This window comes from Gorilla gorilla, chromosome 11 (genome assembly GCF_029281585.2).
Source record: "Gorilla gorilla gorilla isolate KB3781 chromosome 11, NHGRI_mGorGor1-v2.1_pri, whole genome shotgun sequence".
Taxonomy (NCBI): domain Eukaryota; kingdom Metazoa; phylum Chordata; class Mammalia; order Primates; family Hominidae; genus Gorilla; species Gorilla gorilla.
Genome location: NC_073235.2, coordinates 23208510 through 23231909, shown reverse-complemented (window position 1 = coordinate 23231909; position 23400 = coordinate 23208510). Strand labels below are relative to the sequence as shown.

At 46.6% G+C, this 23400-nt stretch overlaps 1 long non-coding RNA gene and 2 pseudogenes across 1 annotated transcript in view; 2 read left to right on the top strand and 1 right to left on the bottom strand.

Annotated features, from left to right (window-relative positions):
- The first annotated feature begins 2491 nt into the window (after positions 1–2491).
- Positions 2492–3561, top strand: LOC101138410 (nucleophosmin-like; annotated as a pseudogene).
- Positions 3562–5938: 2377 nt separating this feature from the next.
- On the top strand, positions 5939–6052 carry LOC115933910 (uncharacterized; annotated as a pseudogene).
- Positions 6053–6117: 65 nt separating this feature from the next.
- The window catches only part of LOC115933721 (uncharacterized), a 55716-nt gene continuing 38433 nt past the window's right edge, over positions 6118–23400 (bottom strand). The window contains exon 3 of the long non-coding RNA XR_008677822.2: positions 6118–6252. This is a non-coding gene — a long non-coding RNA (uncharacterized lncRNA). The remainder of the gene's footprint in view (positions 6253–23400) is intronic.

The following is a 23400-nucleotide window of genomic DNA, read 5'->3' as shown; positions in this document are numbered from 1 at the left end:
CCCTTTGGAAGGAACAAGGCAACAAAGACCCCAGTTCATAGAAGATCATACTTTTGTTAGGCAGCTTGCCTCAAACTTCTCCTGTGATGCTTAGCATCCAGACTGGTGTAAGGTAAATGATTCCTCCTAGTTGAGTCCTTGTCCTGTCCTTAACCATGCATCCCAGATCAGTCCTGTCCATGGTTCTTATTCTTTTTACTCTCACTTAGTGGGATTGGAAGCAAGGAATGCAGATTTTTTTTTTTTTTTTTAACTCTGTTGCCCAGACTGGAGTGCAGTGGCATGATCTTGGCTCACTGCAACTTCTGCCTCCCTGGCTCAAGTGATTCTCTCTCATGCCTCAGCCTCCTGAGTAGCTGGGATTACAGGCGTGCACCACCACGCCCAGCTAACTTTTGTATTTTTAGTAGAGACAGGGTTTCACCATGTTGGCCAGGCTGGTCTCAAACTCCTGACCTCAGGTGATCCACCTGCCTCGGCCTCCCAAAGTGCTGAGATTACAAGCATGAGCCACTGCACCCGGCTGGGGTGCAGATTTTACATCTACCTCTACAGGCCATGGATTTGGCCACAGAAATTCACCTGTGGCATGTCAGAGTATAATTGGCAGAGTGTTTTCTTTCTTTCTTAATGGTACATAAATTGTGGAGTGTCTTACATCCACAGGCATCTTGGATTTGATGAATTATGATGCTGGCCACATGCAAGCTATCCATGGCCCTATCTAGGCTGTTGTAGGTGCCACACATTTGCTATGCTCACCTGTATCTCTTTTAGTCCCCAGTATGTCATGTTTTTCTTTCAGTATTAGCTACTTATTTTCTTACTTCCCCCATTCATTCCATGAAAATCTTTCTCCATAACTCATTTTCCTTTTTTGGAAATGGCATTCTGTAAACCAGAGGCATTGCCTTTTATTTCTTCTCTTACTGGATTAATTTTTTTGCCTCCCAGGAAATGAAATTAACTACATTCCATAAAGCCCCGGCCGCAGTGGTGGGGAAGGCAGGAGACACAAGGCAGAAGTCAGGGATGGAGACTGTCTTCCGGGCATGTGGGAACTTGCTGAGGTGCCATGGTGTAGCCCCCTTCCCTCTCTGAGCCCAGGCACTTGTATCAGGGAAAGAAGTCACTGAATTCGCCAGTCAAGGTCCCTCCTGCCCTAAATTCTAGAGTTCATTTGAGCCCCACAAATCCTCACTGGAAAAGAAGTTCTGATGCAACCCCCAGCCTGCCCTGGTGAGGGACAGCTCCAAGACTGTGCTGACCAGAGCAATCAGTGCCTCCTCTCTGGCAGAGTAAATAGCCACAGTCAATGCACCTCCCGCAACCACACTCCTCCACCACCTTGACTGATCTGTCCTACCTGTCACAGATCAGTGTCTAACATCAGAGAGCATTTCCGAGGTACAAAAACTGGGAACACAGGAAGGTGGGCACAAACTCGAAGAGCCAGAGGGACAGATCCCACTGTAATTGTTTACTGTCTGTCTCCCTCAGACTGTGTCCCGTTCAACCTTGTGCCCACCCCCACCTGCTCCCCCACACTTGGCAATCAACTGCACAGAACAGGTACCCAGGAAGTGCCAAGGGAGTGAATAGTTCAGATGTGGGCGTGAGAGAAGTGCCCAATGAGTTCATTCATTGGAAAGGAGGAAATTATCTGATGCCACTGTGGGGGTTAGGGAAGACCTAAGATTCAGCACACCATGCTAGGAAACGCCTAAGAAACACAGGAGGACTGTGGCAGACGTCTGCTGTTTCTGGTTCCCAGCCTCGTTGGCCTTGCGCATTTGCCTCCCAATTTTCTTTGAATTCACCACCTCTCCCCACTCTAGTCAACCCATGCGAGTCTCCCTTTCAAATCAACCCATGTGAGTGACCCCAGCAAGAGGTCCTGCCAGTGGCAACAAGGCCCAGGCCACAGGGACAGACATGTTATAAAGTTTGGGCAAATGAGGGTCCTCCCTAGGACTCTTGCTAGAACTATTGGGATAGGCACACTTCCCACAGTGTCTCCAAACTCGGAGGAGCAGCTGGCGGCCCTTTCATCACCACAGGGAGCCCTAGCCCAAGAATAAAGCCAGCCCCAAAAAAAGCCAAACCAAGAGATGGAAGGAGATGGTTTCCTGAGGCCCTTGTCTGAGTCCCTCAATCTAGCCATGCATGACATTCCCTAGACTTTTCAGTAAGGTGTGCTAATCATTTTCTTTTTCACCCCAAAACCAGTTTGAGTTAGATTTCTGTCACAGGCAAGCAAAAATGTCCTAATACAGGCAACAGATTTTTTTTTTTATTAATTGGCTGATTTGTTGGGCATAGTGGTACACACCTGTAGTCCCAACTATCTGGGATGTGGGAGTACTGCTTGAGTCCAGGAGTTTGAGACCAGTCTGGGCAATATACGACACTCTGTCTTAAAAAAAAAAAAAAGAAAGAAAGAAAGGAGGCTGGGCATGGTGGCTCACTCCTGTAATCCCAGCACTTTGGGAGGCTGAGGTGGGTGGATTACCTGAGGTCGGGAGTTCAAGACTAGCCTGACCAACATGGCGAAACCCTGTCTCTACTAAAAATACAAAATTAGCTGGGCGTGGTGGTGCATGCCTGTAATCCCAGCTACTCAGGAGGCTGAGACAGGAGAATTGTTTGAATCCGGGAGGCGGAAGTTGCAGTGAGCCGAGATCGTGCCATTACACTCCAGCCTGGGCAACAAGAGCAAAACACTATCTCAAAAACAAACAAACAAACAAAAAAAACCTGGTGTGATTCCGTCCTGCGCAGCTGTTCTCCCTGTTTAGGGGCTGGTGCAAAGGATGAATTGCACATTGTTGAAGTAGAGGCAATGAATTACAAAGGCAGTCCAATTAAAGTAACACTGGCAACTTTGAAAATGTCTGTACAGCCAAAGGATTCCCTTGGGGGCTTTGAAATCACACCACCAGTGGTCTTACGGTTGAAGTGTGGTTCAGGGCCAGTGCATATTAGTGGACAGCACTTAGTAGCTGTGGAGGAAGATGCAGAGTCAGAAGATGAAGAGGAGGAGGGTGTGAAACTCTTAAGTACATCTGGAAAGCGGTCGGCCCGTGGAGGTGGTAGCAAGATTCCATAGAAAAAAGTAAAAGTTGCCGCTGATGAAGATGAAGATGATGATGATGAGGAGGAGGAGGATTTTGATGATGGGGAAGCTGAAGAAAAAGCGCCGGTGAAGAAATCTATACGAGATACTCCAGCCAAAAATGCACAAAAGTCAAATCAGAATGGAAAAGACTCAAAACCGTCAACACCAAGATCAAAAGGACAAGACTCCTTCAAAAAAACAGGAAAAAACTCCTAAAACACCGAAAGGACCTAGTTCCGTAGAAGACATTAAAGCAAAAATGCAAGCAAGTATAGAAAAAGCACATTGAACAGTCCTGGGCACTACTGGTAAATTAAGCCCAAAGATGGGGAGAAAGGAAAAGGAGAGACAAATATAGTCCATACTGAGTGTCATCAACAATCCAGACTGAAGTCTTCTATTTTAATTTCAATCCCCTTTTCTGATTTGCCACCCATGCCTCTTCAGGCTGGAAATAATCTCACTCTTGGTTCCCTAAAGCACTTTCTTCTGACTGCTGTGATTCAGTGAACCTTGCCCTTTCCTTTCTATTACTTGTGCATTTGCCTCACCTCTGACAATGTTTTAAGTCGCCTTTGTATCTCCTTAGCTGCTTAATAAATATTTGAATGAATCAAAAAAAAAAAAAAAAAAAAGAAAAAGGAAAGAAAACAGAAAAAAAAAAAAGATAAACTGGCAGATTTGAAACACTTGTAGGTTTAAGAGGAAAAACTTATAACAAATAGCTGGGAATGATACCATCAGAGATGAGCTCAAGAGCAGTGGTGGGAAGAGGCCTGCTGCCAGCGCCACCCCTGCTCCCGCCCTGCTGGTGTGGTCACAGCAAGGGGCTGCAATGGACTCAAGAACATTCCTATCATCCTGATGAAGTCAGAAAATAGAAACCTCACTCTTTTGTCTTCCTGTTAGCAGGTGTTTGGAAGCCTTCAAACAGTTTCCAAAAGCCTCAGCAAGCTGAGAGCAGAGGCTCTCGGAAGCCCATGGGGGATGTTTGGCACCTGTTTTGCTGGTAAAATGTGAGGAAGTCCATACGTACTCTTGCCACCCCCAGTGTGACCAGAGGGAGGTTTCTCCCCTCTTTACGTTGTAAATGTCTTGCATAATTTAGCGTCTCTTTTCCTGGTTAAACGTTACCCACAGCTGCCTGCTAAATGGAAAAATGACCAACAAATCACCAGGCAGGTATGTGTCCGTGAAGAATTTCCCACGAACCAGCAGGGATGCTGACCTTTCATTTTAACAACCTGGGGTTGTGAGACCATAAAAATCACTTGTGCGGGGGGTATAGGGTTGCAATTAATTGTTCCTCACAGATGCTACTGTGTCAGGAAGTGAGGGCTTTCTCTGATGATATAATGACCTTCATTCAGCCACCAGATCCTTTAAGCAGGTAACACAAGCCCAGTGGCAGAGTTTTTATTTTTTCCTTTCAAAAGCCATGTTTTCAGAGATTAAAAATTTGTTCTGCTTGCATTGAAGTAGGCCTTAAAAACAAAACAAACTTTTTGTTTGTTTGTTTTTGAGACGAAGTCTCACTCTGTCACCAGGCTGGAGTGCAATGGTGTGATCTCAGCTCACTGCAACCTCTGCCTCCCCAGTTCGAGCAATTCTGCCTCAGCCTCCCGAGTAGCTGGGACTACAGGCATATGCCACCATGCCGGGCTAACTTTTGTACTTTTAGTAGAGACGGGGTTTCACCACATTGGCCAGGCTGGTCTCAAACTCCTGACCTAGGTGATCTGTCTGCCTTGGCCTTCCAAAGTGCTGGGATTACAGGCGTGAGCCATGGCGCCTGGTCCGAAACAGACTTTAATATCAGTTTATTGCACCTCAGCCTCTCAAAGCACTGGGATTACAGGTGTGAGCCCACCATGACCAGCTGTTGAATGAATTTTGACAAATACATACACTTGTGCAACCAGCCCCACAATCAAAATGCAGAATAATTCCATCACCCCAAAGTTCCCTCATGCTCCTTTGCGGCCAATCTCCTCCCACAACCCCTGGTTCCAGGCTACCACTGATCTCATTTCTGACCCTATAGTTTGTCTTTTCTATAATTTCTTTCTTTTTTTTTTTTTTTTTGAGACGGAGTCTCACTCTGCCGCCCAGGCTGGAGTGCAGTGGCACAATCTCAGCTCACTGCAACCTCCCCCTTCCGGGGTTCAAGTGATTCTCCTGCCTCAGCCTCCCAAGGAGCTGGGACTACAGGCGCCTGCCAGCACGCCTGGCTAAACTTTTCTATAGTTTCATATGAATGGAATCATACAGCATAGACTCATTTTTCTCTGTTTCAGAGATCATCATCCGTGTATCAGTAGTTCTTTTTATTGCTGGGTGAATGAAGCATAGTTTGTCCATTCACCAGCTGATAGACATTTTAATTGCTTCCAGTTTTATGCTATCATTAATAAAGCACTTATAAATATTCATATACAAGGCTTTGAATGAGCATATGTTTTTATTTCTCTTGGATAAATACGTACAAGTTGGATCTCTGGGTTATATGATAAATTTATTCTAACTTTATAGGAACCTGCCAAACTATTTCCAACAGCAATGTATGGGAGTCCCAGTTGCTCTACATCCTTGCCAATATTTTGTATAGTCAGAATTTTCAATTTTAGCCACTCTAGTGGGTGTTTAGTGATACCTCATTGTAGTTTTAATTTTGGCCTCTCATTTGACAGAGAATCATAGGCAGAAGAGTCAAAGCTTGGACTTCGCACCCATGGTCTTTTGAAGGCCACAGGCAGGGAAGGCAACGCCCATGCACCCAAGTCAAAACATGTGGAGAAAATCTTACCCTGTGGAGGAAAAACCCACTTGTGGATTTGTTTCAAAACTTAGTTTAGATCTTTTGAGTTTTCACATTCGTGTGAGATGTGCCTCCCTCAAACCTTGTTACTACCTTGGCACATTACATATCTGATGTGAAAATTAAATAAAAAAGAAAAGAAAAAAAAAAGCTTATGAGGGAAACTCATTACCCACCTGTATTGTAATGGAGATGAATCTCCTAGAGCAATCTAAACATGCGGCTTTTCTGGTTTTGAAAGGGGAAGAGCTGGCTTGGAGCGCCACACACTGGGCCACGATCTTGACCTCAATCTCCTCAATCCTCCTGGGCATTTCTTCAGGACCATGGTCAAAGAAACAGATAAATGAACAGTGTGTTAGGCACCGTTCCACACATTGGTGACCTGGGCCCTGTCCTTATAGAGCTTACTATCCCATGAGGAAGGCAGATGCCAAACAAGTGATTATAAGTTGTGTGCTATGGAAAGCAGGCACAGTAAGCCAGGGGCACATGATAAGGGGACTTAACCCAACCCCAGCGGCAGGAAAGTGCCCAAGCCTTCCAGGAAGGGAAAGAGTGCACACAAAGCTCTGGGGAGGAACTGGCAGTGTGAGTTAGAGGAAACCAGGGAAGTCCAATATGGTCACGGCCTAAGAAAGAGCCTGACAAGAACACAGAGGCCCAGGCTCATGGCAGCAGGATAGGGCCTGGGCCTTTGTTTTTTCCCAAGTTCCCCAGCTGTCCTGATGGCAACCAAAGTTTAAAAACCACAGCCTCAGAACAATCCTCCAGGCTACCTCTCCTGCACCAAACACAGCCCCTGTTGGATGGAAGCTGATTCCTCCAGAGGGCCCTGTCTTAAGCCTCCACACTGTGCAATTCTCTATCACTTCTTTAGTCTTTTTCCAGATGGTGGGTTTTTCACTATTATATGGCTTTATTTACTTTATTTATTTATTTATTTATTTATTTTTGAGTTGGAGTCTTGCTCTGTCACTCAGGCTAGAGTGCAATAGCATGATCTCTGCTCACTGCAACCTCCGCCTCCTGGGTTCAAGCAATTCCGGCCACAGCTTTCCGAGTAGCTGGGATTACAGGCGCCTGATACCATGCCCGTAAAATTCTGTACTTTTAGTAGAGACGGGGTTTTGTCATGTTGGCCAGGCTGGTCTTGAACTCCTGACCTCAAGTGCCTGCCTTGGCCTCCCAAAGTGCTGAGATTACAGGAGTGAGCCACCACGCCCAGCCTATTTATTTATTTATTTATTTTGAGATGGAGTCTCGAACTGTTGCCCAGGCTGGAGTGCAGTGGTGCCATCTCAGCTCACTGCAAGCTCTGCCTCCTGGGTTCATGCCATTCTCCTGCCTCAGCCTCCTGAGTAGCTGGGACTACAGGCGCCTGCCACCACGCCAGGCTAATTTTTTTTTGTATTTTTAGTAGAGACAGCGTTTCACCATGTTAGCCAGGATGGTCTTGATCTCCTGACCTTGTGATCTGCCCACCTCGGCCTCCAAAGTGCTGGGATTACAGGCATGAGCCACTGCGCCTCAGCCTATTTATTTTTTAAGTCAACTTTATTTAAGTATAATTTACAAACAGTAAAGTTTACCAATTTTAAATAAAATATTCAATGGGTTTCAACAAACCCATACAGTTGTAAAACCACCATTACTCCAACCAACACTCTTGCCCCTTTGCAGTCAAGCCCCTTCCCCCATTCCCAGCTCCAGGTAGCCACTGATTGGCTTTCGGAAACAACAGTTCTGCCTTTCTGTTCTTTCTTGTAAATACAGTATGTGGTGTTCTGTGTCTAGTTTCTGTCATTTGGCGTAATGCTTTAGAGATTCATCTATGTCACCTGTATCAGTAATTCATTTTTTAAAATTTCTAAGCAGTGTCCCACTGTATCGATTACTACAATTTGTTCACCAATTGGTGGGCATTTGGATTGCTTCCAGTGGTTGGCTATTGAAATGAAAGTTTCGTGAAAGACAAGTACAGGTTTTTTTGTGAACGCTTCCATTTCTTGTGAGTAGATAACTCAGGAGTGAAATGCTAGGTCATAGGTATGTTTACTTTTTTTTTTTTTTAAAGATGGAGTTTCGTTCTTGTTGCCCAGGCTGGAGTGCAATGGTGCCATCTCGGCTCACCGTAGCCTCCGCCTCCTGGGTTCAAGCGATTCTCCTGCCTCATCCTCCCGAGTAGCTGGGATTACAGGCATGTGCCACCACGCCCGGCTAATTTTGTATTTTTAGTAGAGACGGGGTTTCTCCATGTTGGTCAGGCTGGTCTTGAACTCCCGACCTCAGGTGATCCACCTACCTCAGCCTCCCAAAGTGCTGGGATTATAGGCATGAGCCACCGTGCCCGGCTGGTATGTTTATAAGAATCTGCCAGAAGCCAGGCTTGGTGGCATGTGCCCATAGCCCTAGCTATTCAAGAGGCTGAATTAAAACCCGATTGTGTTTGAATAAAAGCACTGTCAGGCCAGGTGCGGTGGCTCACACCTGTAATCCCAACACTTTGGAAGGCCGAGGCAGGCAGATCACTTGAGGTCAGGAGTTCGATACTACCCTAGCCAGCATGGAGAAACCCCGTCTCTACTAAAAATACAAAAATCAGCTGAGCATGGTGGCACATGCCTGTGGTCCCAGCTACTCCGGAGGCTGAGGCAGGAGAATCGCTTGAACTTGGGAGGCGGAGTTTGCAGTGAGCCAAGATTGCGCCACTGCACTCCAGCGTGGGCAACAGAGCGAGACTCGGTCTTTAAAAAAAAAAAAAAAGAAACAACAAAAAAAGCACTCTCACTGCAGAAAGGAAAATAGGTTGAAAGGGACCAAAGGCCAGTTAAGCATCTTTTACAGTAATTTAGGTTGGAGGCTTTGAGAGGGAGTTAGAAAACCTCTGGTCAACATTTATATCAGTAGACAAAGGGGCTGCAGGAATAGGGATAGGAAAGAATAATTTACCTTTGCATGTGCTGAGTGCACAGATGAACTGTGAACTTGACCCGTGTTGGGCTGTGAGTGAGTCATAGAGCCTGGCAAAGATCTGCTCCTGACTGTGCTTGGGGACCGGGGATCCCACCAATGGGAACAGGTGGGAACAAAGACAAGAGACAGTTCTGTAACCACCCAAGAGGTTCACCTTGCCCACTGCCTAGACAGAGCCGATTCATCAAGACAGGGGAATTGCAATAGAGAAAGAGTAATTTACGCAGAGCTGGCTGTGCGGGAGACTGGAGCTTTATTACTACTCAAGTCAGTCTCTCCAAGCATTCGGGGAGCGGAGGTTTTTTTTTTGTTTTTGTTTTTGTTTTTTGAGACAGAGTCTTGCTCTGTCGCCCAGGCTGGAGTGCAGAGGCGCAATCTCGGCTCACTGCAAGCTCCGCCTCCCGGGTTCACGCCATTCTCCTGCCTCAGCCTCCCAAGTAGCTGGGAATACAGGCGCCCGCCACCACGCCAGACTAATTTTTTGTATTTTTAGTAGAGACGGGGTTTCACCGTGTTAGCCAGAATGGTCTCGATCTCCTGACCTCTAGATCCACCCGCCTCGGCCTCCCAAAGTGCTGGGATTACAGGCGTGAGCCACCGTGCCCGGCATTGGCGATGCAGAGCTTTTAAAGATAATTTGGTGGGTGAGGGGAAGCCAGTGAGCCAAGAGTGCTGATTGGGCAGGTCAGAGATGAAATCACAGGGAGTGGAAGCTGTCTTCTTGTGCTGAGTCAGTTCATGGATGGGGACCACAAGATCAGATGAGCCAGTTTATTGATCTGGGTGGTGCCAGCTGATCCATCAAGTGCAGGGTCTGAAGAATATCTCAGGCACGGATCTTAGGAGCAGTGTAGGGAGGGTCAGAATCTTGTAGCCTCCAGCTGCGTGACTCCTAAACCACAATTTCTAATCTTGTAGGTAGTGTTAGTACTACAAAGGCAATCTAGTCTTCAGGCAAGAAAGGAGGTCAGCTTGGGAAAGGGCTGTTACCATCTTTGTTTAAACTATAAACTAAGTTTCTCCCAAAGTTAGTTTAGCCTATGCCCAGGAAAGAACAAGGATAGCTTAGAAGTTAGAAGCAAGATGGAGTCAGTGAAGTTAGATTTCTTTCACTGTCTCAGTCATAATTTTGCAAAGGCAGTTTCAGTTCTTATCTCCTTGGCTGAGACCAGGAAATATATTATCACAGGAATGGAGCTGTAAGTAGTGGCTGGTTGTCTTTTGAAATAACACCATGTCACAACAGCATTCAATTATTATTAATTTACAGAGCAGCTAATCTTGATGGGCACTGTCAGATATGGGTATGGATATGGGTGAGACACTTACCCTTCCTTCAAGTTGCTCATAGTTTAGTAAGTGAGCAAACTGACTGTGCTGACTTTGGTTTTTTTTTGTTGGTTTTTTTTTTTTTTTTTTTTTTTTTTTTGAGACGGAGTCTTGCTCTTGTCTCTTGTCGCCCAGGCTGGAGGGCAATGGCACAATCTTGGCTCTCTGCAACCTCCACCTCCCAGGTTCAAGTGATGCTCCTGCCTCAGCCTCTCGAGTAGCTGGGATTACAGGCACCCGCCACCATGCCTGGCTAATTTTTGTATTTTTTTTAGTAGAGACGGGGTTTCGCCATGTTGGCCAGGCTAGTCTTGAACTCCTGACCTCATGATCCGCCAGCCTTGGCCTCCCAAAGTGCTAGGATTACAGGCGTGAGCCACCGTGCCCAGCCCTGACTGTGGTTTCTAACACTGTCTCTACAGGAAGCCGTCCCTCTAACAGTCTCTCAGATCTTAACCTATTTATTTGTATCCTCTTACTGAGTGGGCCCAATACCTGTGAAGGGCAGCTGTGTAACAGCATCACCACAACTCTGTTGTACGAGTTGAAGTTCATTGCATTAACTTTGAAGGATTAATTAACATAGTGTCTCTCTTCCAGGATTCCTATAGGACATGCTGCTAAGGGCTCAGGACAGGAGTGGGCTCCATCCTCAGCTTTTTTTCAGAAGCTACAGAAGCAACTGTTTTCACCCCCATACTCAGAAAGAGTGAAATGGGGGTTGCCGGAAGAAAGTACTTCACGACAACAGAGTGGTTATCAAAATATGCCAATCAGCCACACAGCTCCCAGCTCACCAGATTTGTCAAAGGGCCAATCAGCTGTAAGGGTTCCTGTGGAGAAAAATGCTCATTTATTGGGAGACAGAAAGGAGAGCTTTGGCTGAAACCACTTTGCCTTCACCAGCAATTTTTTAATCCCTTTGTCTGGTGCATGAAATCAGTTCCCAGAACACCGAGGTTATTAATAACTGTGGGACCTTTTCCCAGTCTCCAGATCAATTGGCAGAAGCCTCTGGTTATTTCCTTCTGGATGCTTCTATTATTTGGAGCTGGGAAGTGACCTCCTCCTCAAAACCCGTACAGATTTTCACCTGGCTTGGGAATTACACAGTCACCCACCAGCCCCCAGCCTTGCCTCCTCTCCACTCTTCCCTGGCTGGGCTGGCTCGGTGCAAGGCTGGTGTCTTTGCTTCCACCGAGAGACTACGTGCTGTCCAGTGGAGTCCAGCACGTGCCTCTCCTCCCACTGGTTCCTCACTGCCAGGTGAGGTCCAGGGCGTTGATCCGGATCCATGGAGCCAGGCTGATTTACAATGAGTCACTCTGAGCTGGCTCCTCTCCTCATGCGTGGCAGAGGTCCTAGCATCAGCTGCTGGGCAGGTGCTGAGCAAGGCCGAGGTGTCTTACATGTAGGGCTTCCCCCTTCTCTCCTTCTTGCTTCCTTCCTGCGGGGGCCAAGCCATGCCTGTGGCTTTACCAGGATCTTGGTGCAGGAAATGTTGCAGCTCCTCTGACTCTCATTTGCTCTCTCAGCTCCAGGTAGCCCCTTGCTTGCTGGCCGCATCACAACGAATGGCCCTCAGCACCCGAACCCAGACGGGCACGGTGGGCTGGACAAATCTGGGTCATACTGGCTAAACACCGTTAGCTTCCCTGTGAAATGAAAGCAAGAGCCTTCGCCTTGCAAGGCTGAGGGAGGTGGGGGCAAAGCACCTCCCATGCGGGCACAGTGGGCCTCTACTGAGGGTTTGATCATTAGGAGCGTTGTCACCTCTGAGAGCTGACCTCATCTCTCCCCACAAACCTGCTCACCCGGTCTGCTTCCTGTCTGGGTGGATGGCATCATCACTCTTAGTCACTCAGACTGAACGAAGCAGCTCTCTTCTGGCTCATCTTGCACTGGCCTATTTGTATGTGTGTGTGTGGTAAATATACCTAAAATGCATATTTTTTTGAGACAGGGTCTCACTCTGTTGCCAAGGCTGGAGTACAGTGGAACCATCTCTGCTCACTGCAGCCTCCACCTCCAGGACTCAAACCATCCTCCCACCTCAGCCTCTGAAGTAGCTGGGACTACAGGTGCATACCACCACGCCCAGCTAATTTTTGTATTTTTTTGTAGAGACAAGGTTTCACCATGTTATCCAGGTTGGTGGGGTTTGTTTGTTTGTTTGTTTTGAGACAGAGTCTCGCTCTTTCTCCCAGGCTAGAGTGAAATGGCATGATCTTGGCTCACTACAATCTCCGCCTCCTGGGTTCAAGCGATTCTCCTGCCTCAGCCTGCTGAGTAGCTGGAATTATAGGCGCCCACCACCACGCCCGGCCAATTTTTGTATTTTTAGTAGAGACGGGGTTTCACCATGTTGGCCAGCGTGGTCTCGAACTCCTGACCTCAGGTGATCCACCTGCCTTGGCCTCCCAAAGTGCTGGGATTACAGGCATGAGTCACTGTGCCTGGACCCAGGCTGGTTTTGAACTCCTAAGCTCAAGCTACCCACCTGCCTCAGCCTCCCAAAGTGCAGGGATTATAGGCATGAGCCACCGCACCTAGCCTAAAATGTAGCACCTTAACCATTTTTAAGTGTGCAGTTGAGTGGCATTAAGTACATTCGCATTGTTGTGCAACCATCACCACCACCCCATCCACAGAACTTTTTCACACTCTCCAACTGAAACTCTGCGCCCATTAAACACTCACTTCCCGTTCCCCTCTCCTCTCAGGTCCTGGCAACCACCATCTTACTTTCTATCACTGCAAATTTGACTACTCTAGGGACCTCATGTAAGTGGAATCATACAGGATGTGTCCTTTTGTGTCTGGCTTATCTCACTTATTACAATGTTCATAATGTTCATCCGTGTAGTAGCACGTGTCAGAATCTCCTTGATTTTTCAGGCTGAATAATATTCCATTGTATGTATATACCACATTTTGTTTATCCACTCATTGGTCTATTTTTTTTTTTTTTTCAGACGGAGTCTTGCTCTGTCTCCCAGGCTGGAGTGCAGTGGCACAATCTCGGCTCACTGCAACCTCCGCCTCCCGGGTTCAAGAATTCTCCTGCCTTAGCCTCCTGAATAGCTGAGATTACAGGTGTTTGCTACCATGCCCGGCTAATTTTTGTATTTTTAGTAGAGACGGGGTTTCATCATGTTGGCTAGGCTGGTCTCGAACTCCTGACCTCAGGTGATCCATCCACCTCGGCCTCCCAAAGTGCTGGGATTACAGGCGTGAGCCACCGAGCCTAGCCTCGTTGGTCTATTTTTTTGTTTCGAAACGGAGTTTTGCTCTTGTTGCCCAGGCTGGAGTGCAATGGCATGATCTCGGCTCACTGCAACCTCCGCCTGCCGGGTTCAGGCAATTCTCCTGCCTCAGCCTCCCGAGTAGCTGAAGTACAGGCATGCACCACTATGCCCAGCTAATTTTGCATTTTTTGTAGAGACAGGGTTTCTCCATGTTGGTCAGGCTGGTCTCGAACTCCCGACCTCAGGTGATCCACCCGCCTCAGCCTCCCAAAGTGCTGGGATTATGATCTATTTTTTAAAAGGACTTTTGGATAGCAAATTAACACACAGAGCTTTAAAACCCACCCACTACAGGACAGGATAGGGTGCCTCTTGTCTCCTGGTGGCCCGAAGGCAGGGCCTCCTTTGGGCCTCTCTCCCCTGCCCTCTCCCTGTCCACAGTCTTCTGTCTTTCCCTCAGCAGTGTCCTTCCTGTTGGTCTTCCTCTCTGTTCCCACTGCCCAGCTCTGGTTTCTGCTGTAATACCTTCTCATCCTCAGGTGTTCCTGCCCAGACTCTGCCTCCTAGAAGCTGGCCTACAAGTGCTGCCAGGGAAGCTGCCTAAGGTTCAGCCCCTGCACTACCAGCCCTTAGCCTCTGAGGCTGCCCTCCAGCTTGTCCCAGCTGACCATGACTGATGTGTGTACCCCTGCACCGGATGGACTTCCTTGCCAAACTGCTTGGAGAGCCCTTCTTTCTCCCAAGAGTCAACACAAGTCCTCCTTCCTTAGAAAGGGCCCTGAACTCTTCCTGCCAGCCCTACCTGAATTTCTTTCTCTCCTTTGTGCTCCTACAACAGTGACCCTATTCTGACTCGTGCTCTGTAGCCACTTGGCTACTTTCCAATCTCTTCTAAGATGAGCAAACTCCTGGAAGGAAAAAACAAGGCCCATTTACCTTTGAGTGTCCCCAGGGCTAGCCAGTGCCCTGCCTAGAGGAAGCCACAGTCAGCAAGTGTGGAATCTGGAAAGCTCTCGGAGGAATCTTTGCCAGGCCCAGGTGCAGAGACTGAACTGGGGGTTGTTATTTAGCTTATCGGAGCCTCCATTTCCTCAGACTGGGAAAATGGTTTTTCCTCACAGGCTGTCAGAGAGAATGCAACCAGTGTAAATTAAAGATAGTATTTGATAAATGTGGGTCCCCCTAGGTGGGAGCAGGACTGTTTGTTAGGTGTCAAGGGTCTGTGAAACAATCCCCTCCCTAGGGCAAGTGGCTGGTGCAGTGCTCGTCCAGAATCATTGAAGGCAGGGAAGCCTGGCTTGGGAGAGGGAGGTCCATCCTCCAGCAGGAAAGGAGAGGGGCGTGCGTGCTTCCGTGGTGTCCCGTCCACAGATGCTCAAGGCCCCTGTGCATTTGGGCTTAGGAACAGGGTCACATGCAGAGGTCTGCACTGAAGGTGCAGTCAGCCAAGTTTCATCCTTGCTTCCCAGCCCCAGCTGTTCCTCTTCCCTCTGTCCCAGCCATTTCCTTGGGCTCTTCCTATGGGCTGAGGGCAGGGGGCAGCAGCAGCAGCCACACCAAGGGAGGCTTGACACTGAACACGGGGTGCGTGTGCATTTAGCCCTTGAGTGCCAGTACCATAATGTGGTCTTGGCCCTGGGGGCACAGATTCAATGTCTCAATGTGGAAAGGTTCTTCTGATGTGCCCTCTTAACAGGGCAACCAGAGAGGCCTCAGTTCCAACTGGAAGGCCATTCCTTTACCTTTTCACCCATTCATTAACAAACGTTTATGAAGCATCATTAACAAATGTTTATGAAGCATCTAGATGGGTCAGGCCCTGTTGTATGGGGCACAGCCTGCTTCTAAACAGACTAACAAGCAGTCCTGCTGTTAGCCCCATCCTGCCCTCCCCTGTGCCTGTTCCTTCCCATTGGACTCCTCGACCTCCAGGCCCTGCAGCAGCCATAAGGAACAGCTTTCTCTTCCCTGCCACTCCCCCACCACAGACAGAGTCTTGCTCTATTGCCCAGGCTGGAGTGCAGTGGTACAATCTCGGCTCACTACATCCTCCACCTCCCGGCTTCAAGCAATTCTCCTGCCTTAGCCTCCCAAGTAGCTGGGATTACAGGTGCACGCCACAACACCCAGCTAATTTTTGTATTTTTAGTAGAGATGGGGTTTCACCATGTTGGCTGGGCTGGTCTCGAACTCCTGACCTTGTGATCCACCCGCCTCAGCCTCCCAAAGTGCTGGGATTACAGGCGTGAGCCACAGCGCCTGGCCAGCGGCAGCTTTCTCTGTGTAGTGCTAGTTCTCTGTGCCTTACTTTTTGGCTTCCTCTACTTTGTGGACATCTCCAAGCTATTGTCATCTTCTTTCTCCTATTTCTTTGTCTTTTGGATTTATGCCTGCTTTAATACTTTTGTTAACATTAGTGATGTTTCAAGTAGGAAGAAGAAATAAATTCTGATGTTCCATCTGCCATATTTAACTAGAATTTCCTTCCAATTGAGTTTTCACTTAAAGTATTTTTACAATGATTTATGGAGTCTGGATGTTTTCAATTTGAAAATGGTAGTTGTTTATTTTAGAAATTTACAAATAATATACAAGTATAAAGAAGAATATAAAGATGACTCATCTCAGAAATTCAGAAATTTATATATTTATATATATATAAATTTATAACATTTATATATATATATATATATATATATATACACCCATATAGATACACATTAGTTAAAGGGAATTAAATAACCTCTTTCTGTTTGCTTAAGTTCAATGCTGACTTTTGGATGCTGACAGCTTTGTAGAAGCCTTTTGCTGTGGGAGGCACTTGCCAAGCCTTGCTGCGACACAGAAGTATCCCTTGTCATGCTGACATTGGTGCCTCTCACCTTCCCTCAGGCCTGCCTCTCTCCCCTAGTAAGCCTCGGCCTAGACTGCCCACTTCCACTGGAGATGTTCATCATCAAGTCATTTACAGATCAAAACCACAGTTCTTACCTGCAGTGCCGGAAGGAGGGTAAGAAACAGAATCTGGGTGTGCCCTCCCCAGCTCTGTCATCCCTAGGAATATTCTCCCAGGTTGTGACAGAGCCCGGAAAAAAGCCATTTGCGATGACCTCACTGTACCCGACTTCTACCAGAGTTCCTGGCCTTTTTCTGGCCCTTGGTGATCCCTGATGGGGAATTGTCAGTGGGGGAAAGGTGATTTGTTTCATTTAATCTGCCAAATGCAAATGACCAACATTTTGGGTCTTAGCCAATTTTGAGGTTTTGGATTCAGAATATGTTCTGTTGGGGCTCGGGACACACCATCCCAAAATATGACACCACCTCAAAAAATCTTCCACCCCAATAAATTGCAGATATTTTCAAAAAATAATTACAAGAGACAGAGACTTATATTGCCGGTGGGCATGTATACTAGCAAATGCTTTTGGGAAGTAATTTTTTAAATCTTTTTTTTTTTTTTTTTTTTTTAAATAACAGAGGCAGGTTCTTGCTATGTTGCCCAGGCAGCTCTCAAACTGCTGGACTCCCAAAGTGCTGGGATTATAGTCATGAGTCACCGTGCCCTGCTGGAAAGTCATTTTTAAAGTGTCAAGAACCTTAAAAATGTTTGTACTTTTTGATCTTTGTTCTGGGACTCTAGCCTAAGGAAATAATTCTAAGTACAATAAAAGCTTTCTGTACCAAAATACCAATTGCAATATTATTAATAATGTAAAAAATGATACTAAAACACTCAACTATAGGAGAATAGTACTGTGAAATAGTACTGTAATCATGAAAAACTCATTATAATAAAGCCAAATGATTATTGTTGAAATAAATGAAAACAACTAAACTCAGTATTTAATATAGAGCTCGATGATGGCTGTGTTAAAACTAGAGTAATGTATGGCTGGGCACGGTGGCTCATGCCTGTAATCCCAGCACTTTGGGAGGCCAAGGCTGGAGGATCACCTGAGGTTGGAAGTTTGAGACCAGCCTGACCAACATGGAGAAACCCTGTCTCTATTAAAAATACAAAAAATTAGCCGGGCGTGGTGGCACATACCTGTAATCCCAGCTACTCGGGAGGCTGAGGCAGGAGAATCACTTAACCTGGGAGGTGGAGGTTGCAGTGGCCTGAGATCATGCCATTGCACTCCACACGCCAGCCTGGGCAACAAGAGTGAAACTCCATCTCAAAAAAAAAAAAAAAAAAAAACAAGAGTAATGTATACAGTGAGACATTTTAATACTAGTTATCTTTGGATAATGAGACAGAGAAAATTTTATTTTTTTCTACTTTGTTTGTTTGGTTGAGATGGAGTTTCACTCTTGTTGCCCAGGCTGGAGTGCAATCGTGGCTTACCACAACCTCCGCCTCCCAGGTTCAAGCAATTCTCCTGCCTTAGCCTCCCTAGTAGCTGGGATTACAGGTGCCCGCCATCACACCCAGCTAATTTTTTGTATTTTTAGTAGAGATGGGGTTTCGCTATGTTGACCAGGCTGGTCTCAAACTCCTGACCTTAGGCAATCCACCCGCCTCAGCCCTGCAAAGTGCTGGGATTATAGGCATGAGCCACCGTACCTGACTACTTTCTTTTTCATAATACAAACTTTGTTCATAAATAAGATTTCGGCTGGGCAGAGTCACTCACGTCTGTAATCCCAGCACTTTGGGAGGCCGAGGCAGGCGGATCACCTGAGGTCAGGAGTTTGAAACCAGCCTGGCCAACATAGTGGAACAGCCTGACCAGCATGGTGAAACCCCATCTCTACTAAAAATACAAAAATTCGCCAGTCGTGGTGGCAGGTACCTTTAGTCCCAGCTACTCGGGAGGCTGAGGCAGGAGAATCGCTTGAACCCAGGAGGCAAAGGTTGCAGTGAGCCGAGATTGCGCCACCGCACTCCAGCCTGGGTGACAGAATGAGATTCCATCTCCAAATAAATAAATAAATAAATAAATCAGACTTCATAAAATTAAATGCAGGGTTGGTTCCTGTTTTAAAAGGGGAATAGTAGGCTGGGAGCCGTGGCTCACGCCAGCACTTTGGGAGGCTGAGGCTGAGGCAGGCAGATCACCTGAGGTCAGGAGTTTGAGACCAGCCTGGCCAACATGGTGAAACCCCGTCTCTGCTAAAAATACAGAAATTAGCCAGGCGTCGTGGTGCGCACCTGTAATCCCACTACTCAGGAGGCTGAGGCAGGAGAATTGCTTAAACCTGGGAGGCAGAGGTTGCAGTGAGCTGAGATTGTACCACTGCACTCCGGCCTGGGCAAAGAGCGAGACTCCGTCTCAAAAAATAAAAAAATTAGCCTAGAATAGTGGCGTGTGCCTGTAATCCCAGCTACCCGGGAGGTTGAGGCAGGAGAATCGCTTGAACCCAGGAGGCAGTGGTTGCAGTGAGCTGAGATTGTGCCACTGCACTCCAGCCTGGGTGACAGAGCAAGACTCCGTCTCAAAAACCAAAAAGAGAATAGTAGAAGGCAACATGCCATTTTATTTAAAATTGCAAATTAGGTTTTTTAGATGGATGACAGTTGAGATCATTAAATCCCATTTCTGCCTCTCAGATTTCCACAAAATAGTATATTAAATACTCAGTCCTAAGAAATGGCAGAGTTTCCAAATTGCCTCTCAATACCAGAGGGAATGGCCCAGTTTCTTCCCTTACGATAAAGGTACATCATTTGATAAACAAAGGAGTGTAGCATTAAGACTCTTACAAGGTTGTATTGCAGAAGTTACTTCCATGTCTTCACTCACAATGTGTATTCCCACCTTTGTTTCCCATTCAGTAACACTGCCAGTTTCATCATCTCTCCTTTCAACTTCATTGAAAAGAGGATGCTGATTGGAATTTGGCTTAATGGTATCCACCACAGCCAGGTGCCTACAGTCCCCGCTACACAGGAGGGTGAGAAGAGAGATTTCCTTGAACCCAGGAGTTCGAGACCAGCCTGAACACAACAGGGAGACTCCACCTTTGCAGACAACACACAACAGAGGCATTTCAAATGGGACAGTAGAGTTTCCTGAGATACACTTGCTTTTAGTTTTAAGCAGAGGAATTCTCCTGGAGAGTTTCAGTTACAATACCATACTCATGAGGATGGTAAAAAAAAAAAAACTCGTAGTAAACATTCAGCAAAACATAGGTTATAGGGCAGTCATCTCCTTTAACACTTTATTGGGGTTTGTATATGAATTCTGAAATATTGTAGGCCTAATCCTGGTACAGAACCAAAACTGGGTGCGTTGTACTTGAACAGCTGACAAGTCCCCAGTACGGGTCCGTATAAAGTAATGGAGAAGAAACAGCCTTCTTAATCCCAGAAAAGTCTTTATTTGCCCTGATTGAAAACCAAATCTCATTCAAGAAACTTTTTCTACTGTTCTATAGTTTACAAATAATCTTATTACTTTTATAATTGGAAAAACAACAGTAAACCCACTGTTCAAGGGAAACAGCCAGTTGTACTTTCCATTAGTCAGTGCTACTGTTTGGAACACAGATTTTTCCTAGAAATGGAATTAATATGAGCTTATCTTCTGCAATCATTTATTTGATTTATGAGGAAACTGAGGTTTGAAGAAAGGCAATGTCTCCAAACCAATCCTGCCTCCTGGCCCTCTGGCCCTCACTCCACACTGTCTTGGAGAATGACTGTGGCACAGTGTGGCACCTACCAGGCACTTCATAGCATCTCAGTGAGTTACAGAGGATTGGGCTCAACGAAGCTGATCCTGGGAGTGATGGGTATCCTACATTCTTGTGGAGAGGAGGGAGCTGGAGTTGGGAATATGCTGTGTGATATGGTTCAGATGTGTGTCCCCTCCAAATCTCATGTTGAAATGTGATTCCCTCCCATGGGGCATATACTCAAAGGAATATAAATCATTCTACTATAAAGACACATGGATAGGCATTGTGGCTCACACCTGTAATCCCAGCACTTTGGGAGGCTGAGGCAGGCAGATCATGAGGCTGGGAGTTTGAGACCAGCCTGGCCAACATGGCAAAACCCCTTCTCTACTAAAAATACAAAAAATTAGCCGAGCATGGTGGCGTGCGCTTGTAATCCCAGCTGCTTGGGAGGCTGAGGCAGGAGAATTGCTTGAACCTGGGAGGCGGAGTTTGCAGTGAGCTGAGGTCTTGCCACTGCACTCCAGCCTGGGCGACAGAGCGAGACTCTGACTCAAAAAAAAAGACACATGCACGTGTATGTTTATTGCAGCAGTATTTACAATAGCAAAGACTTGGAACCAACTCAAATGTCCATCAATAATAGACTGAATAAAGAAAATGTGGCAAATATACAACATGGAATACTATGCAGCCATAAAAAAGAATGAGTTCATGTCCTTTGCAGGGATATGGATGAAGCTGGAAGCCATTATCCTCAGCAAACTAACACAGGAACAGAAAACCAAACACCACATGTTCTCACTCATAAGTGGGAGTTGAACAACGAGAACACATGGACACAGGGACAGGAATGTCACACACCAGGGTCTATGGGGGAGGAGTAAAGGGAGGGAGAGCATTAGGGCAAATACCTAATGCATGTGGGGCTTAAAACCTAGATGACAGGTTGATAGGTGCAGCAGACCACCATGGCACATGTATACCTATGTAACAAACCTGCATGTTCTGCACATGTATCCCAGAACTTAAAGTACAAAATTAAAAAACAAAGAAAAAGAAATGAGATTCCCAGTGTTGGAGGTGGGGCCTGGTGGGAAGTGTCTGGGTCTTGGGGGCGGATCCCTCATGAATGGCTTGGTGTCCTCCCCATGGTGATGAGTGAGTTCTTACTCTGTTAGTTCACATGAGAGCTGGCTGTTTAAGGAAGCCTGGCTCCTCCTCCCTCCTTTGCTCTCTCTTGCACTCTCTCTCTCCCTGTCTCTGTCTTTCTGTCCCACTCTCACCATGTGACATACCTGCTCCTCCTTCACCTTCCGCCATGATTGAAAGCTCCCTGAGGCTTCACCAGGAGCAGATGCCAGCGCCATGCTTCCTGGCGCCTACTAAACTGTGAGCCAAATTAAACCTCTTTTCTTTATAAATTACCCAGCCTCAGGTATTTCTTTATAGCAACGCAAAAATAGACTAACACAGAAATGGGGCATCACCTGAACTACAAGGCCCTCTGAGCTGGCTATTGCTTCCTCCTCAGCAACAAGTCAGGCCACAAGGTTCCTAGTAACTGCCTGTAACCCGGCCTTTTTCCTCACCCTGGCCTTCCTTCTATCAAGGTACCTGCATTAACCGGGCTTCCTGCTTGGAATGACATCTCCACCCACAGAGCTCTGCCTCCAGTTAATTCATGCTCAGCCTCAGGCCTCAACTCCATATCCCTTCCTTGAGGAAGTCTTCCCTGACCCCTATACCAGGTTAGACCTTTTTTTTTTTTTTTGCTTTTCCTTCATTGACAGTTCACCACTATAATTAAGTAACCATCTCCCTATTGTGCGTTAATGTCTGTTTCTTCCTCCAGACCACAGGAACCTTATGGGATTGTTTACCCGGTATCCCTGGCAACAAGCTGATCCTGGCAGATAGGGAGCGTGCAAAGCACATTAGATGAATAAATAAATGAAAATTATTGATAATTCCAGCTCCACCAGGGGGCAGGGGCTGTAGCCTTCTTTCCCTGTCTGCTCCCTGGATCTGCTCCCATGGTGCTGGAGAAAGCAAGTGTAGCATTGCTTGTTTATTTATGCTTCCATTTGTTCAATAGATATCTACCGAGAGCCCGCTATGTGCCATTTTGGAGTCAGTGGTGAACATAGCATCAAAATCCTGCCCTCACAAGATTACTTTATTTTTTTTGAGATGGAGTCTCACTCTGTCGCCCAGGCTGGAGTGCAGTGGTGCGATCTCAGCTCACTGCAACCTCTGTCTCCTGGGTTCTAGCAATTCTCCTGCATCAGTCTCCTGAGTAGCTGTGACTACAGGCTTGTGCCACCATGCCGGACTAATTTTTTTATATTTTTAGTGGAGATAGGGTTTCACCACATTGGTCAGGCTGGTGTTGAATTTCTGACCTCAAATGATCCACGTGCCTCAGCCTCCCAAAGTACTGGGATTACAGGTGTTAGCCACCATGACCGCCACAAGATTACATTCTATACTGAAGGAGACAGACACTAAGCAAATAAACAGGAAACTATGCTGTATGCTGGTGCTAGGGCCAGAACAATTTATGAGAGAAGTGGAGGTGGGGGAGCCATACTAAATAAAATGGTTGGAAAAGGCCTTCCTGATAAAATATAATTGAGGAAAGACAAAGGATATAGCAATTTGATGAAAGGGCATGTCAGATAAAATTCAGGATGCCCAGATAATTTTGAATTTTATTTTATTTATTATTATTTATTTTTTTTTTGAGACTGAGTCTCACTCTGTCACCCAGGCTGGAGTACAGTGGCATGATCTTGGCTCACTGCAACCTCTGCCTCCCGGGTTCAAGCGATTCTTCTGCCTCAGCTTCCTGAGTAGCTGGGACTACAGGCATGCGCCACCACACCGGGCTAATTTTTGTATTTTTTTAGTAGAGAAGGGGTTTCACCATGTTGGTCAGGCTGGTCTTGAACTCCAGACCTCAGGTGATCTGCCTGCCTCGCTCGGCGTCCCAAAGTGCTGGGGATTACATGCATAAGCTACCATGTCCAGCCAAAATTTTTTCAAATTCTAATGTTTTTAATTCACAAATTGCAATTCATATTGCCATGGAGGAAACAAAATTGTAACTAATGAAGAATTCTAAGAGCTGGTTTTTGTTGTTGTTTTTTTTTGAGATGGAGTCTCAGTCACCCAGTCTGGAGTGCAGTGGTGCGATCTCGGCTCACTGCAACCTCCATCTCCTGGGTTCAAACAATTCTCCTGTCTCAGCCTCCTGAGTAGCTGGGATTACAGGCACC